Below are 17,638 nucleotides of genomic sequence, written 5' to 3'. Positions count from 1 at the left end.
AAAATCTTTAGTCTAATGAACTGACTACTTATGTTTTTTTAAGCTTGGAACCTATTCTATCGGTTTTTTGTCAAACCGTTAAGATACGGGAACATAAACAAACCAACATTGGTTTCAAGCTATGGTAGGGGGACAAACACAGACAGACACACACACGCACACACACACACACACACACACACACACACACACACACACACATAAATATATATATATGTATATATATATATATATACGACAGGCTGCTTTCAGTTTCCGTCTACCAAATCCACTCTCAAGGCTATAGTAGAAGACACTTGCCCAAGGTGCCACTGTCGAGTCACTAAAAGCACGTGCACATCTTGTAGCACACTGGCAGGAAATCATCAATGATTCACGATTGAGCCTGTTGTGCTCTCCTGAAAACTTGGATGTAATGCAAAATATAAGTACAGCAAAACAATAAATGTGCATTCTCAAACTGCTTCTGCATACTGGCCATCTCTGTCTCTGAGAACATCGATTTTCTAAAACCATACAAAGTTTTCTGTAGGTTTTAATAATCGTATTTTGTTATCTTACTATTCTAATCACATGGAATCATAAAGAATTTATTGGTAGTAGATTCAGGTAAGGTCTCTTACGTTGTTGATGTGAGTTATTCATTGGAGATGAAAGTGTATAAAAGAACAATGGGGAACCATTTGGCCAGCAATACGCATCCATGCAGAAGCGAGAAGACTACGTGGCCGAATATTTTTTGCTTGTAAGATATAAGCATTCCATCTTTTCCTGTCGTAATTTGGCATGCTTCATGAGCTAAATGCACATATTTTGTTAGACCTCGTAGAACCAAAGATAATGTTGACCATAACAGCATTTGAACTGAGATATGAAATGTACCAAACTTCACTATTCAGCTGACCAAAATTACTTGCGTAAGAATTTGCTTTGATTAGGACATGTTTTTGTAGTGATGGCGAGGATTAATCTGGGAAATTAAAACCTTAGATGAATTTTTAATTAAGTATTACTATTTATATCTCCATCACTTTTACTATAGCTTCTTACACATACGTTAAGAAGTAAAATACAATTTTGCTTATATATTTATTTTTTCCAAATGGAGTTAACAACTTTCAGTGAAATCCAGTGTGGACATGAAGTATTATTCCAGACATATCTCATTGTACCCATGTCTCCATTTTAAAGGTAATATCCTTCGAAACACTCGGAACCCGATGTTCGCGACGGAAAGACAACGAGATGATGTGGCATTTATATCCTTGAGAAAAGTGTACACGATATGAATAAAGTGAAATTGTTTCAATCGGGATTTGAAACTATATATTTCATAGAATTTTGTAAAAACCTTCTGTAACATAGCTTAAATTCGGTTATCGTTTTCATATATCTATGAAGCCTCATACGATTAGAGAAAAAGTCAGTTATATATAACATGTTGATTCGAATTAACGGAGATCATTTTGTTAGAGTTTTCTCGAACACTATAAGCAGTGGAAATGATCTATGCAAACCAAAAAACTTGAACGATTTTTATCTATTCTTCAGACATTTTTTACTAACCTGATAATGAAATTACTGTACATTGGTTAAGTTTTTTTTTATGTAAATAAACAAGTTTATAGAAGTTGCAACACTGGATAACACGTTTTAGATTATTTTGTTAATTAGAATTCAAAACCAATGAAATTGTCGCGAATGTTCAATATCATAGACTATCAGCAGTGACATCTCAGGATTTCTTTTATTCTTTTTCTCTTTTTCACATCTTGAAGATGCATTCAACTGTTTTACTGTTTAACTTTGCTTTTACTTGTATAGAACATAGTGAAAATAATATGTGACACATAACATAAACTTATTGATATGAAGAAAGTAATCATATATAATATGTCAAACTTCCAAAATTCAAAATAAGAAAAGTATTACATGCGATGTTTTTTTAATATTCACTAAAAACAAACATCATTTGACGTCGGTTGAAATATAGAAATAAATATTATATCCAGAAATGCACGAGTCGTATAAATACATTAATGCACACATAAAAACGAAGATGTGCAATCCAAAAACGTAGCTGTATAACTACAACAAAAGTAGCTGGAAGGTGTAAGAACTTATGATAATGTTGCCTTTAACCCTTTGCCTGTCCAAAGCATTTTCGTACATTTGTCCTAGACATCCACGCTCGTTTCCAGACTTTTAGTTAGCCATCGTTTCATACGTTTATGAGTAATATAAAGCTTTCCTTTCGTAAGTCCCATGTTATTCTGGTGGTTGAAAAAAATAGGGAACGTTTATCATATACGAAACATGGACGCTGGCGATATATGTCCTTTGTATCAGGACATCTAAAAGATAGATTTAATGTCAGCTTACCCCGATACTCAGCGTTCTTTTGATTGTTCCTATGAATTATACGGAGCCATGTTTTTATAGAGACGAATTCTGTAGAATTTTTTTTAAACCGTTTAAAGTAAATTTTACTCTGGTGTTTAGATATTCCACAGGTGCAGTTTTTCTCTTAAGGATGAACAGGATACCAAAGAGAGACGTATGAGAATAGGAAAGAGAGTGTACAAATTGCTTGGAGAAAGTACGGCTTGGTATTACTTATAAACATTGAAATAAGCATAACGTGTCACAACACATCGTTTCTTGTAATCTAAACGTCAGGAAGCATACATCTTACCTTTTTCTCCCCACTGCCGTGGCACAAATCGCTGGGGGGTATTCTAGAATTTTGCCACACATGAATTGGTACGCAAACACGGCTGTCACATGCATTGTGAGTGAATTTGGTAGATGGAAACTGTGTAGAAGCCCACCGTATATATATGTATGTATGTATGTATGTATGTATGTGAGTGCGTGCGCGTACCTTTGTGCCTCTGTTTGTCTCCCACCACTGCCTGACATCCGTTGATGATTTGTTTACATCCCCGTAACATAGTGGTTCGACCAAAGAGGCCGATACAATAAGCACCAGACCTTTACAAAAATTAGTACCCGAGCAAAGCCGCATTCCATTACTGAAACAAACATAAGAAAAAAAGAAAAGTCTGAGATTCCAAAATTCTAATTACGATTAACCTTTATGTCTTAAGGTTTCAGTAACCTCTTGACCTGCTGGCGCTTCAGATATATTGAAACTGTTACGACGCCTCGTTTCCTTTGATCTGCAAACAAGACAACAATATATATATATATATATATATATATATATATATATATATATATATATATATATATACATATAAGTCAAAATAAGCATCTACCTTATTGCTTATTTTGACTTTAATCAGCTTATTTTGAAACTGTATGGATAAAACCATGCTTAATTCTGGTGCCTTGTTATCAAGATTGTGAATTTCATTAAGCTAATCCAGTTTGATTATTTTATGAATTATGTAATGTAGCATCAGCTGCTTTAAAAAGTTGTTACACTTCGAAGCGAGATAACTTTCACATGGAAAGATTTTCGAATGTTAGCGGTACTTCGGGAAGAGATTATTGATTTTCTTTTTGTCACACAGAAAATATTTCATGGATGGGATTTGATTTACATTTATCTTATCTCAGTGACTTTTTTCAATGAAGTCAATAACTTTCAACCCGTCCGTCGAAGGAAAGTATTCAAATGTAGTTGTGCAAGATGGAAAATTTCATGCATTATTTGAGAAATTGAAAAATTGATTTACTGAATTACACATCATTTCATTCTCTTCAGACTTTTACAAAAGCCACAGAAAATGCAGACTCTTACAGAAATAGCTTTTTGAATATCATGAAAGTTTACTATAAATTTCAGTATAAACTTATCCGAGATTCTGGTGAAAAAGAACAATTCGCTTGTGAATCTGCTCATTTGTGATATTGAAAAAGTTGCGAAAGGAGCTAGAAAAGAAATTATTCATATGGAAACCGATGCTACTCTAAAAATGTTGTTCCGGCCTTTTAACTTTCAAAGCTTTTGGAGTGAATTTGTATTTATTCAATAGTTCCTAAACTGTTCAATTGCTTCCATTTGGCTCAATATATTCGTAATAAAAGGATTTTATTTTTTAGCAAGTATGAAAACGAAATAGATAAAAGGTGTATACAGGTAGAAGATGATATGTAAGTTGGCTTACATGTATGAGATCCAAAAGCTATGAGCTTGCCAGTAAAGTTTACCAATATCATACTTACAAACTGAGGCGTTGAGCTGGCAGAATCGTTAATATTCCGGGAGAAATGCTTAACCGCATTTCGGTCATCTTCACGTTCTGAGTTCAAATTCTGCCGGGGTCGACTTTGCCTTTCATCCTTTCGGGTTTGATGTAATCAACTTGGACACTCCTCTGAATCTGCTGGCGTTGTGCCAAAATTTGAAACCAATATAATACTTAGAACTTTGTCTTTACGTCTTTAGTTCAAATTCCAACGAGGTCACCTTTGCCTTTCATCCTTTCGGAGTCGATAAAATAATTACCAGTTGAACACTGGGGTCGATATAATCGACTTAACCCCGCTTCCCTGAAATTGCTGGCCCTGTGACAAAAATATAATCCGACATACAGCCCTTTTGTGGTCTGTGTCAAGAGAATCCGTCTGGCAGCAGAAGGGAAGAAGAAAGGTGTGTGTGTGTGTGTGTGTGTGTGTGCGTGCATTGTGTGCGTGCATGTGTGTGTGTGTGTGTATGTGTGTGTATGTGTGTGTGCAATTTCAAAAGCGTTATTATTAATGATGTAACCCTGTATATTAACATAATTTAGCCCCAAGTCTTCCCAGATCTACTAAGTAGGTATGTAATTCACATCTTTCCAGCCGTTAATTTGAATTTACTTTTGTAAATCATGTCCTTATCGTAAGTTTTCTCTTTTAAGAGTTTCATTTGCAAATATTTGGTTGTTATTTTTCGCATATCATGCGACTTTGGTGCTTATAACACTCCAAATTTATCTGTGCTTTCACTTGCTGGTTTATATTTCAAAACATCAGCATATATCTCGATATATGAATATTTTGACAGTTCCTTTTGAAGGAGTTTATTCTGTTCGCTCACATGGAACTGCATAGATGGAACATTGCCAAACGATGACAAAGATATTGGTTATGATGACAAATAACGGGATATTCGATAGCTGAGTTCCAAAGCTTTTCACCAAGTTTGCATTTACATATATCATTACAAACGTATAAATTGTTGACAGATTGAAAGATAAGATTAGAAATTAAATTATCTATTTATTATATGAATCCATTTTCCTTCTTAGATTCTCTCATACGTTTTTCCTTTCCCTTCTGTCACTCGTTTTCTTGTATTTACTTTATCCTTCTTTATTTATTTATGACTTATTCTGCAATACATTACACCCTGGCAAAGTTTAACATTTACACTGAATATTATAAACATGTTTGTTTTAAAATTGCGATGCTCTTGGTATAATTTTATTTTCGAGAAACGTTTAAACGAAAATTGGAATGGAATGAGATGAAATATAACATTCTATTAAACAGTTTAACTAAATATCAATATGTGTTTTAAACAATTTGGACAATACATTGGACCGTAATTAGTAAAACCAACCTACTTGAATGGTGATATATCAATTTGGTCGTGTTTATTTTTTCTGTGAGGACTTGTGTGCTTTACTTCATAAGTTTTGTTAATTAGTCCTTGCTGTTTTAGGAGGTTTTGCTGTTATCCTTCTTGATTTTGTAGTTGATGATATTTACTTGGTTCTAGAAGTTTTCTTTAAAGATATTCCCAACATATAAATATCAAAACACAGTGAGTATTAAACCCCCCCCCCCAAAAAAAAACGGTCTTGAAAGAACAATGGTTAAAAAACATAAGTGTCAACCACACATATCTTGATCGAATATCGATGATGACTGAGTAGAGAGTGGTGGTGAAATAAAAAAGATTTTCTGTTTAGAATTCTGAATCAGCTTTATGTTCCATTATCAGTTTTAAGTGTAATATGACCATTCAATGTATACTAGTACCATGTTAGTGTCTGTAAAAATTAAAAGATGAACGGGAAGACTATGTTGATGTTGTTATGAAATAAATGATAAATAAGGGCTCTTTGCAGGTTATGGTGTGTCGAAAGGAGCAGCAAATAACTTCAATAAACTATTTTAATTGATAAGAAATATTGTGACGAATTAGCTTTTGGAATAAGGCGGTGAGGTGACAGAATCGTTAGCACGCCGGACAAAATGCTTAGCGGCATTTCTTCCGGTTTTATGTTCTGAGCTCAGATCTCTTCGATATCTTCTTTTCCTTTCATCCTTCCGGGATCGGTAAAACAAGTACCAGTCAAGCACTGGGGTTTATATGATCGTCTAGCACCCGCTTCCTCAAAATTTCAGGCCTTATGTCTATAGCAGAAAGGATTTACTAACAGGAATAAAAGACTGATAATTAGTGAATGAAACCTCTTTCGTTTAAAGTATTTCAGTTTTGGGATCAATTCAACACCCTCTTACTAGAATTATAGCGTAAGTGGCTGAGTATTCCACAAACATGTGTACCCTTAACACAATGCACTATAGATTTGATGTGAGACAAGGCAAGTCCTTCAAAGTAAAGTTACAATCCATGCAACATGTCAACACTCTGTTTCTGTCACCCCCAGTTTCATTTGGGTCAATAAGGTACCCAGATATTAGGGGTGATGTGGTCGCAGAAATTGTCTGACAGCTATGACTGGGATCTCCTTCTTGTCTGGCAGGGTACAGAGTCCTGTTGCCAGATATAGGGTCTTCCAGCAGCCACCCTCTTAACCCAGGGCAGCACTACCTCCTCCAGACACTTAAAATAGGCCTCCTTGTTGAGTCTAAGGCCGTGTGGGAAGATGAATGGGGGCATAATGTCACCATCACTATTGATGTGTGTGTGTGTGTGTGTGTGTGTGTGTGTGTGTGTGTGCGCGCAGTCACACACGCATACACACACGCACAAAGACACACAAAATGCATACACACACATGAATGCATGTACACATGCACGCAGACACAGACACACACACACGAAGAGCAGCTACCTCGACGCATTGAGAGATCACAGCTTTGTTGCTATGGATATGGGATTAGCGTGTCGCAGAAAAGAATCGCAAGGCAGAATTCTTCAAGCCAACCACACCGCCAGGAGACCTCGAAGTAGACCAAGAATGAGATGCCATTGATAATATCCATAGTCTTTACAGGTTACTTTTTGGAATCCAGGCAGGAATTATAATGACAGTAGCGTCTGACCGGTTCCTATGGAAGAGGAGGCTGAAGATTCTACTTTCACGGCCTTCCCGGAAATAGGGAGCAAAAAAATTGATGGATGGATGTATGGATGCGTTGTATATGAGTGAGCTGAATTTGAATCTCGGTTATTTTCAACTCGGGTGCAAAACTTTTTAGCTTGTGTCTATGATAAAGTGACCCTGGTTCTTGGTATGGTAATATATGTTTTCATTTTAGTTTTAATGTATACGCCTGGAGCTGTTATTTTCTTATTCAGGTAGTCTACAAAACATTAAATTTATATAATGTTATGTAGATAAACTGAAATAAAAAAACAACTCGAGGCATGTACATTAAAATGATATTTATACAGGAGAGAGAGAGAGAGAGAGAGAGAGAGAGAGAGAGAGAGAGAAAGAGAAACAGTGATGTATATGAATTATATATTATATATGTGTAGGAATGAAAGAGTGTATATATATATATATATATATATATATATATATATATATATACACACACATATATACATATATATATAGATCTATTAAAACATATATTATACTCTTGTTTAAGAACTAATACGTACATACATATATACATATATAGACATATATATATATATATGTATATATATTCAGTCTAAATATTTATATGAATGTATGTATACATTTATATGTGTTTGTATGTGTGTCTCTGTTTGTGTGTGTATACATACATACATACTACACATACATACATACATACTACACATATATACATACATACATACATACATACATACATACATGCATACATACATACATACATACATACATACATACATACATACATACATTGTAAATAGGGAACAGCTTTTCTTTCCAACAAAGTTTATATTAAGTTTGCTTCTTTTTTTTTGGTTTTGTTTTCATACTTCATATTCCCTCAGTCTAAATTGGTTTGGAATAATAACATTTATATTCTTAATTCCATTATGCCGACATTTCGTGACTTACAAAATCCCATTTTCAAAATAAAACTGACTATAATGGGCTGTTGTCTGCGCGTTCTGCGTTTACTGTTAAAGGAACTTGGGAATAGAATTATGACTAATAAAATCGAACTTGAAAATTAGTTATGTTTTTAATATATACTTTTAGTAGTCGGGGAAATTCTACGATTATTTTGGAAACTTTAAAGTGGTTGAAAATAATAGGTGTATATATGTAGCTTTCTGTCTCTTCCTGTATACAGGCGTGTGTGTGTTTTTTGTGTGTGCATATGTATATTTGTACAAACACACACACATGCATATATATATATATATATATATATATATATATATATATATATATATATATAATCACGGGTGCAAAAGAGTACCAGCATTGCTAGACAGAAAAGTCAAAAACGACTCAGCCACAAAATCCACAAACTTACTAAGTTGACGAAAGAGAAGAAGCAAGCAAACTCCATACCATAGTGAGACAAGCGACCAAGTGACGTGGCAGATATACCCATACCATGTGATTTCGAACCCTGATGAACTGCACCTGTGTTCTCGTCAATGGATCTTACTTTGCCTAGGGTTAAGCATAACTCGTCTCGTCAGCTCATCATAAAAAACGGAGAAAGCGTACGCTATTTCCAAACTGTATAAGTGTATATAATAAATAATTTAGGTGGCCCATTGAATCGTTTTTTTACTTTTGTTTCTTGCAATGCTGGCCCGTTTGTAATTAAAACCTAAAGGTAAATAAAATAAACAAGAGTATAAAATAATACCAGCATTGCTAGAAACGAGTCAAAACGATTCAATGGGCCACCTACATCATTTATATATTTCTTTATTGCCCACAAGGGGCAAAACATAGAAAGGACAAACAAAGGGATTAAATCTATTACATCGACCCAGTGCATAACTGGTACGTATTTAATCGACCCCGAAATTATGAAAAGCAAAGTTGACCTTGGCGGAATTTGAACTCAGAACATAACGGCAGACGAAATACCGCTAAGCATTTCGCCCGGCGTGCTAACGATCCTGCCAGCTCGCCGCCCTATATCATTCAGAGTACACATACATCATTTATAGTATACACTTTTACCGTTTTAACTTGTGAGCTGACGAGGCGAGTTATGCTTAACCCTAGGCAAAGTAAGACGCATTGACGAAAACTGAGATGCAACGCATCAAAGTTCGAAATCACGTAATACGGGTATATCTACCACCTCACTTGGGAGTTGTCTCACTATAGTACGGAGTTTTCTCGCTTCCTCTCTTTCGTCAGCTTATGTGCTCACCTCTGTTTATAAATATATATATATAATGATTATATCCTCAATTTATAAGTATAAATAATTTTGAACCCTCTAGTCATTATATTATGCTGCGGTACTATGTATTCACCCCGCATGATTTCTGACATTAACAACATGGCCGAGATGGGTGATTTGATGTAATTTATACATGGGAAATGCATGTATATATTGGTATCTATACGCAGAAATTTATCGGTATGTATATACTCTTTTACTCTTTTACTTGTTTCAGTCATTTGACTGCGACCATGCTGGAGCACTGCCTTTAGTGGAGCAAATCGAACCTAGGACTTATTCTTGGGAAGCCTAGTACTTATTCTATCGGTCTTTTTCGCCGAACCGCTAAGTTACGGGGAAATTTGACGTTGCAAGCTTTGGTTGCCGAAAAGAAGAATCATTCTTACCAATTCACGCGATCCTAAACTCAAGAAGCGAAAGAATAGAGTGCTGTCCATGTAAGCAAAAATACGCTATGGAAACATGATCGTTCGCAGTTCTACAATAAAAAAAAAAAAACTTATAAATGTGCAAAACAACTGACATTGTTAAAATGCTGGCTCGCATCAATTTATGGAAAGTAACTCTTTTTTCCCTCCCGGAAATACAATTTTTCAGTTTCCTTCAGGTACATTTATACAACAACGAACCAGCCAAGATTCATACATATGCATGTACATATAAATATACATACATACACACACACACACACACACACACATACATACATATATATATATATATATATATATATATATATATATATATATATATATATATATATATATATATATATATATATATATACCACAAGAAGAAAGGAGGTTAAGCTCTTCCCGGTATTGCGAAGCGCGTTAGTTAGCACGAAACCTACAATTCCATTCTGACCTGTTAAATGCCATATTACTATATATATATATATATATATATATATATATATATATATATATATATACACGCACTGTATATTTGGTGTTAATTTGCTTCAGCTTTATATTACATTAATCTTAATCTTATTTCGGCCAGAGTTCTTTCGTCACACTTCTGTGACCTCATCAGTGGTCCTTTGTTTCCTTCCTTCTTATGTGTGTCTCACCTTGCTAACTGGCTGATAGTTAGCAAGGTGAGACACACATAAGAAGGAAGGAAACAAAGGACCACTGATGAGGTCACAGAAGTGTGACGAAAGAACTCTGGCCGAAATAAGATTAAGATTAATGTAATATAAAGCTGAAGCAAATTAACACCAAATATACAGTGCGTGTGTTTTTATTGGCTAAACTGGCAATATGACCATCCCCAAGTACAACAATATATATATATATATATATATATATATATATATATATAGAGAGAGAGAGAGAGAGAGAGAGAGAGAGAGAGAGAGAGAGATTCAGAGACAGACAGAGAGACAGAGAAGACAGACACAGACAATTGACTGATAGGTACAGATAGATAGATAGATAGATAGATAGATAGATAGATAGATAGATAGATAGATAGATAGATAGATAGATATACATATGTATATACTTACATATATGTGTAAGAGTATGTGTTGGGTGTGTGTGTGCATGCGTGCGTGTGTTTTAGTGTGGCTGTTTACGTATGTGTAGGTGTTATCCAAGAGAGAATCTTACAGAAATTCATTGAAAATAACTGTATCCTGAGGGTCAGTAGTCACAAATGAAAGACCGATATATTTTGTGCTTTATTTGATAAAAGAACGCTAAAATAATGAGAAGGTTATTTCAACACCTCTCTGGACATTTCTGAAGACTACTTCTTCGATAAGTATCAAAGCAGGTCAGCCTAATCTAATTTAATTGCATTGTTTCACCGGTATCTCCGTTGTCTATTCGGTGATTAACGTAGCTACATCTTCGTCTCATTAGTCGATGGTATAGTCAGTCTCCAGCTTATACATCGCTATAGATTCCTTGCAAGCACACAAATACACACACACACACTCATTCCCCTCCCACCAACATACACACACACACACACACTCACATACATATATATATATATATATATATATATATATATATATATATATATATATATATATATATATATATATATATATGGGAGAATTTACGAAAAAAACAACAGACGAAGACAGGTGGTGTAAACAACAAATGGATGTATTAGTATGACGCTCGGGAATAGAGAAAGTCTTTGAAGTTTCGAGCCTACGCTCTTCAACTGAAAGGAACACAGAAAGAAATAAGGAGAAAAACAAGGAGAAAAAAAAAAGATAAATGTTGTGGTCAGCGATCTATCATGGCGAATACCACAATTATTATTTACAGGTTTGTAAAACACTGTACCGTATAACAAAGCCATTCGCACCGAAAGCATATATATATATATATATATATATATATATATATATATATATATATATATACAAAGATTCTCACTAATCTTTAGCGGATTAATAGAAATATCTAATCACCTTACTAGATCCATCGCAGTTCATATCGTTAACAGTTCATTATTATTGATTCAAAGTATGGAATGTAAAGTTCGCGTTGATGACATTTGAACTCGAAAAGTGAAGAACCTTAATTCATACTGTAAGATATTTTTACCGCTTCTTTGACAGTTCTACGAATTCCCCGCCATAAATAATAATTTCTCACTAAGGCACAAGGCCAGTACTTTCGTCAGTAGATAGTTAAATACTGGACTGGCGCGTTATTTTATTTTTTTACCTCAAAAGGCTCAAATGCAAAGTTTATCTCATCGCTGGTCATATGTGGCCAGTTGTTTGATTGAAAGTATTTTAGACTCAGTTATATGAGTATTTGTAAGGAGATGTTATTTCGTACTTCAGGGTATATTGTCTTGCAAGTAGAACAAAAGAACGACAGATATATTAGTGATATTCATTATAATTGTCAGCGATATAGTTGAGATAACAAATAATTCAATATATAATCTGGCTTGCTAAATACGTGTATTATAGGGTTTCCTCATAGAGAATGATGAAATGAATAATTCCGATCAGCTAGTAACATACATGCAGTCACTAAACAAAAATGTCCGCAATGGAAGCTTCTCGTTTAAAAGCAAAACAGGAAAAGGGAATCAGTCTAATAAAGCCAGGTAAGTGAAGGTTTTGGAACATATAGAACTCAAATCTAGAAATATTGTGTTGCCATGATTGATCGCTATCCACAAGTTTTTTTTTATTTTTTATTCTCTGTTTATTTCGTCGTGTTCCTTTCTAATGAAGAGCGTAGGCTCGAAATGCAAACGATTTTTTTACCTTCCCGAGCGTCAAACTAATACACTTGCTTATTGTTTATATATTTTTATATGTATATTTTTAATGTATTGATTAATGTCTATATTTTTATATATCTATATATTTCTACTATGTTTGATGTATTGAATATACTTTTAGAGAAATTCATGCAAGTCGGGTCTAGGGTTGAATAAATATGAATGTACATGTGAACTTGATTTGCCTGAATTTGATTCTTATTTCTATATTATATACATATATTTGTGTATGTAGGTAACGTGTGTGTATTGTGGTTTTCGATATAAATATCGAACATTTAATATGTTTTATATGTGACGGGAAGTCGAATATTGGTTTCAAATTTTGGCACAAAGCGAGCAACTTCGGGTGACTGGGTAAGTCGATTTTATCGACCCCAGTGCTCAACCGTTACTTATTCTATTGAGCACGAATGGACGAAAAGCAAGGTCGACTTCAGCGGAATTTTGGACTCAGAACGTAAAGACGGATGAAATGCCGCTAAGCCTTTTTCCCCCGCGTGCTAACGAGCCTACCAGTCGCCACCTTTCTTCTATCTATAAATATTAATATTCCATGAATAAAAATGCCTCACCTGTATCACTATTCTCTGTGTAATCAAGTGCTTACGCTACTTACAACACAAAATTATTCAAAAGGTATTATTACTCTAAACCATAGGAATTTTATTAATATATGTCATTTCATTCTCATGACAAATATCAGCACAGGTTCATATTTTTATGAAATATCTTCGTATCGGAACAATATCCTATTGTAAATAGTTTTGTCGTCCAAGTTCCATGAATTCGCTTTAAAGATTCTACTTTAAAAAATGCGTTTTCGTTTCAGGTATATGAATATTTATAATCATAAATAAACTATTCCCCTCTATATCACAACATTTTCTTCTCTGGTTCTCGTGACATAAGATATATGCTATTTTCCTGATCTTTGTGGATTTAAATCCCTTTAATGTATACAAACTTAACCGAATATACAAATGCAGAAATCGTAATTTGAAGTATCTGCATTTATTAGCATCATCCGTTGAAGACGCTACGATATTGTGATCGTTTTAAAGGCAGAGTTCCGTCAAGAGAATGACACATAAAATATATTATGAACATTTAGCGATGTTTTTGTGAAAACCGATCTTTATCGCGTCAGGGAAAATTTGAAGTTTGACTGTTGTTCTCTTCTAAATCTCGTTAGTAATTCATTTTCGTTGCGGATTCTAATAAAAATGAAAAATAAAGTGTTTTCTTGGTGTCCGAGATATAGGTATACTTCATATGTATGTATATGTATTGAACAATACTGTTCTGTACCACTTGAGCAATGCTGTTCCGTACCGAACAATGTTACTGCTCTTTTTAACCCCAAGAGGACACCTCCGCAAGTTGGTTAACGGAATTTGAACTCAGAACGTCTAGCGAGTGCAAACCACTCCGTCTTAACATAAGCTGGAGTAATTTTAGTTCTGTTTTCCGAGGTCACTTTAAGATAGGCGATATAAAATTGTAATGTTTTCCAAATTTGGCGAAAGAAAAACAAATCAAGAATTTTTAGAGGGTAAGATCACTTAAATTGATCGAAGTACTATTTGACAAGGAGAATGTTTAATTGATTTCAAATTTTGGCACAAGACCCACAGTTTTATAGTACTGGGTTAAGTCGATTACATCGACTCCATTACTCAACTGGTTCTTATTTTATCAACCCCGAAAGGATGAAAGGCAAAGTCGACCTTGGTGGAATTTCAACTCGAAACGTAAAGACGGACGTAATGCCGCTAAGCATTTTTCCCGGCGAGCTAACGATTGTGTCAGTTAAACGCCTTAGAATTATATCTAATTGATCCTGAAATTATGAAAAGCAACTCACTAGGATAGGATGCGAACTCAGAACGGGAAGACGCGTAGATAAATAAATATTCATGTAGCAGACGTGAAATATATCCTTTTCTACTCTAGACACAAGGCCCGAACTTTTGGAGGAGGAGGAGCCAGTCGATTAGATCGATCCAGTACGCAACTGATACTTAATTTATCGATCCGAAAGGATGAAAAGAAAAGTCGACCTCGGCTGAATTTGAACTCAGAACGTAAAGACAGGCGCAATACCGCTAAACATATCGCCCGGCGTGCTAATGTTTCTGCTATCTCGCCACCTTTCATATACTCTTCTGCTATAGGCACAAGGTTTGAAATTTTAGGGCATTTCGCATTGTTCTGGCCTTACCCACGAATTTTATATATACATACATACATACATACATATATATATATATATATATATATATATATATATATATATATATATATATATATATATATATATATATATATATATATATATATATGGGAGAATATACAAAAAATAACAACAGACGAGGATATATATATATATTCACGCTCTCTGTATATGCCATATATCTGAAAGCAATTTCTCATGCTCGTTAGATGTATTTATTAACCAGGATACTGGTCTCTGAGAAAACATGAAAAAGAAAACTGAAAAGAAAAAACGCAAAGAAGATTGATGCGTTTTTTTCTTCTCATTCTTTTCTTCTCAAGTTTTCTCATAGACCAGCGTCCTGATTTTTAATTATATCTAATGATATGCACCGACCCTGAAAGTTTGCTGGGAGATATATGGCATGTTATATAACTCTGTCAATTTGCTGTGTCTCTAAAGCATGAAACTATTAGTAGCTCTTTGTAAGGTGTGTAAATCAAGTGATATTTATCTCTCAATGGATGGAGTACAATTTCTGATGATCGAGTTGGTGAGGAGGTGGTGAATTAGTGTACCGTAACGAACGTTACGGTACACTAATTCACCTCCTCCTCACCAACTCGTCATTTCTATATCTAAGAATAGCTCTGACATCTTTTCTCTAACCCTCAACTGAGCTTTTGCTTTTCCCTGAGATGTTATCTGTGCATTCGTTCTGCTGTGTATGTTTATGCGCGCGTGTCTCTTTGTGTACACATGCGTATTCAGGTACAATAGTTGTTCATATTATTTATAAGTATCAATCTTTTCACCATTGAACTTGTCAGTCACTCAAATGTCCCGGTCCATCTACCACTGATGCTTGCAGTTGCTTCTCAGCGTCTGTTTACCTTAAATCAGTCACTGGTTGCACTTTGTGTAAAAGTACATATCTATCTATCTATCTGTGTGTATATATATATATATATACATACACACACATGTAGGTATGTATATATATATATATATATATATATATAGTTTTAGGGAAAATAACCAATTTTACGGAAAAATTTGGATAAGTACTGTTTTCACTTTGCTAAAGATTTTCTACTATTTGAAAATAATATGTATTCTTGTTTTTATACTATTCATTTGGTTCTTTATAGATTATTTTAATAGATAACTTATTTAACACTAAATTATTTAGAAGTTATAGTTTCATTTCAACATAATATTAGAACTTCGATTGGAATAGTGTTGATATATTTTCGATTATTTTTGATTAATTATTAATCTTTATAGTTTATAATATCGTTAAAGTTTTTTTTTAAATCAAAACTTTGTATATATATATAAAGTTTAACCTTTTATTCTTAATAATTTTTTCTTTCCTAATTTTTTCATTCATAATTTTTTCCATTCATAATTTTTTCATTCATATTTTTTTATTATTACGTTTGTAGAAATAAATAATCTTGTATTTTTCTATTATTCAATTGATCTTTAATTATAATTAAATAAACGTCTTTAGCTTTAAATAGTATAGCTTTAACTATTACACCAGTTAAATATGTACTAATTTTATCTTCATTATTATTTTAAACTTAAACTTCGTTCAACTTGTATTTAAAACAATGATAATTTAAAACAATGATAATTTATGTAAGATGTTTTTTGTATATAATATACATGTTATTATAATGGATGAAGGGATGATTATTGAATGGTTATTATTTTGATATTATGATATTTTTTAAATAATTTTTCTATCTTTATATAATAAGTATTTCATATTAATTCATTTGGTACTTATTGTTGGTTGAGATATATATCTAATTATTGTTCTACTTACGATCTGACGAGTAGCTATATTTTTGAATAGAACTTATTTTCGATAATTTCAATTGATTTTAATCGATTTAAATTTCTTTTCTATTTGAAAATTGGTTATGAAACACGTGTAATCTTTTTATTATATTTATCTTATGATATTTACTTTACTTTATATTATACTCATTTATTGTGCTTTTAATTATTAATTTTTCTATATGTGATAGTGGATTTTCATCGATGAGTTCTTGAAAATTGGTTATTTTCCCTAAAACTATATATTTTATATATACTTTATCTATAAGGCTCAATTTAATTTTAATTTTTTATAAATTGATTTTAATTGAGTTTTTTACCTGTAATTTTGGATTTTGTCCCTAATATTATTATTATATATATATATATATATGTATGTATGTATGTATGTATGAATTATTTAGTTTCCGAACACTATTCAATTTTTTTTCTCCGTGTTTTTCTCCTTGTCTCCGTATTCTTTCTGTTGAAGAGCGTAGCTCGAAACGTCAAAGACTTTCCGTATTCCCGAGCGTCATACTAATATATCCTTTTGTTATTTACACCACCTGTCCTCGTCTGTTGTTATTATTTGTATATTCTCCCATATATATATATATATATATATATATATATATATATATATATATATATATATATATATATATATATATATATATATATATATATATATATATATATATATATATATATATATATGTGTGTGTGTGTGTGTATATATATATATATATACACACATGTATA

The sequence above is a fragment of the Octopus bimaculoides genome, chromosome 4 (genome assembly GCF_046866305.1).
Source record: "Octopus bimaculoides isolate indiv1 chromosome 4, ASM4686630v1, whole genome shotgun sequence".
Taxonomy (NCBI): domain Eukaryota; kingdom Metazoa; phylum Mollusca; class Cephalopoda; order Octopoda; family Octopodidae; genus Octopus; species Octopus bimaculoides.
This window is presented reverse-complemented; position numbering follows the sequence as displayed.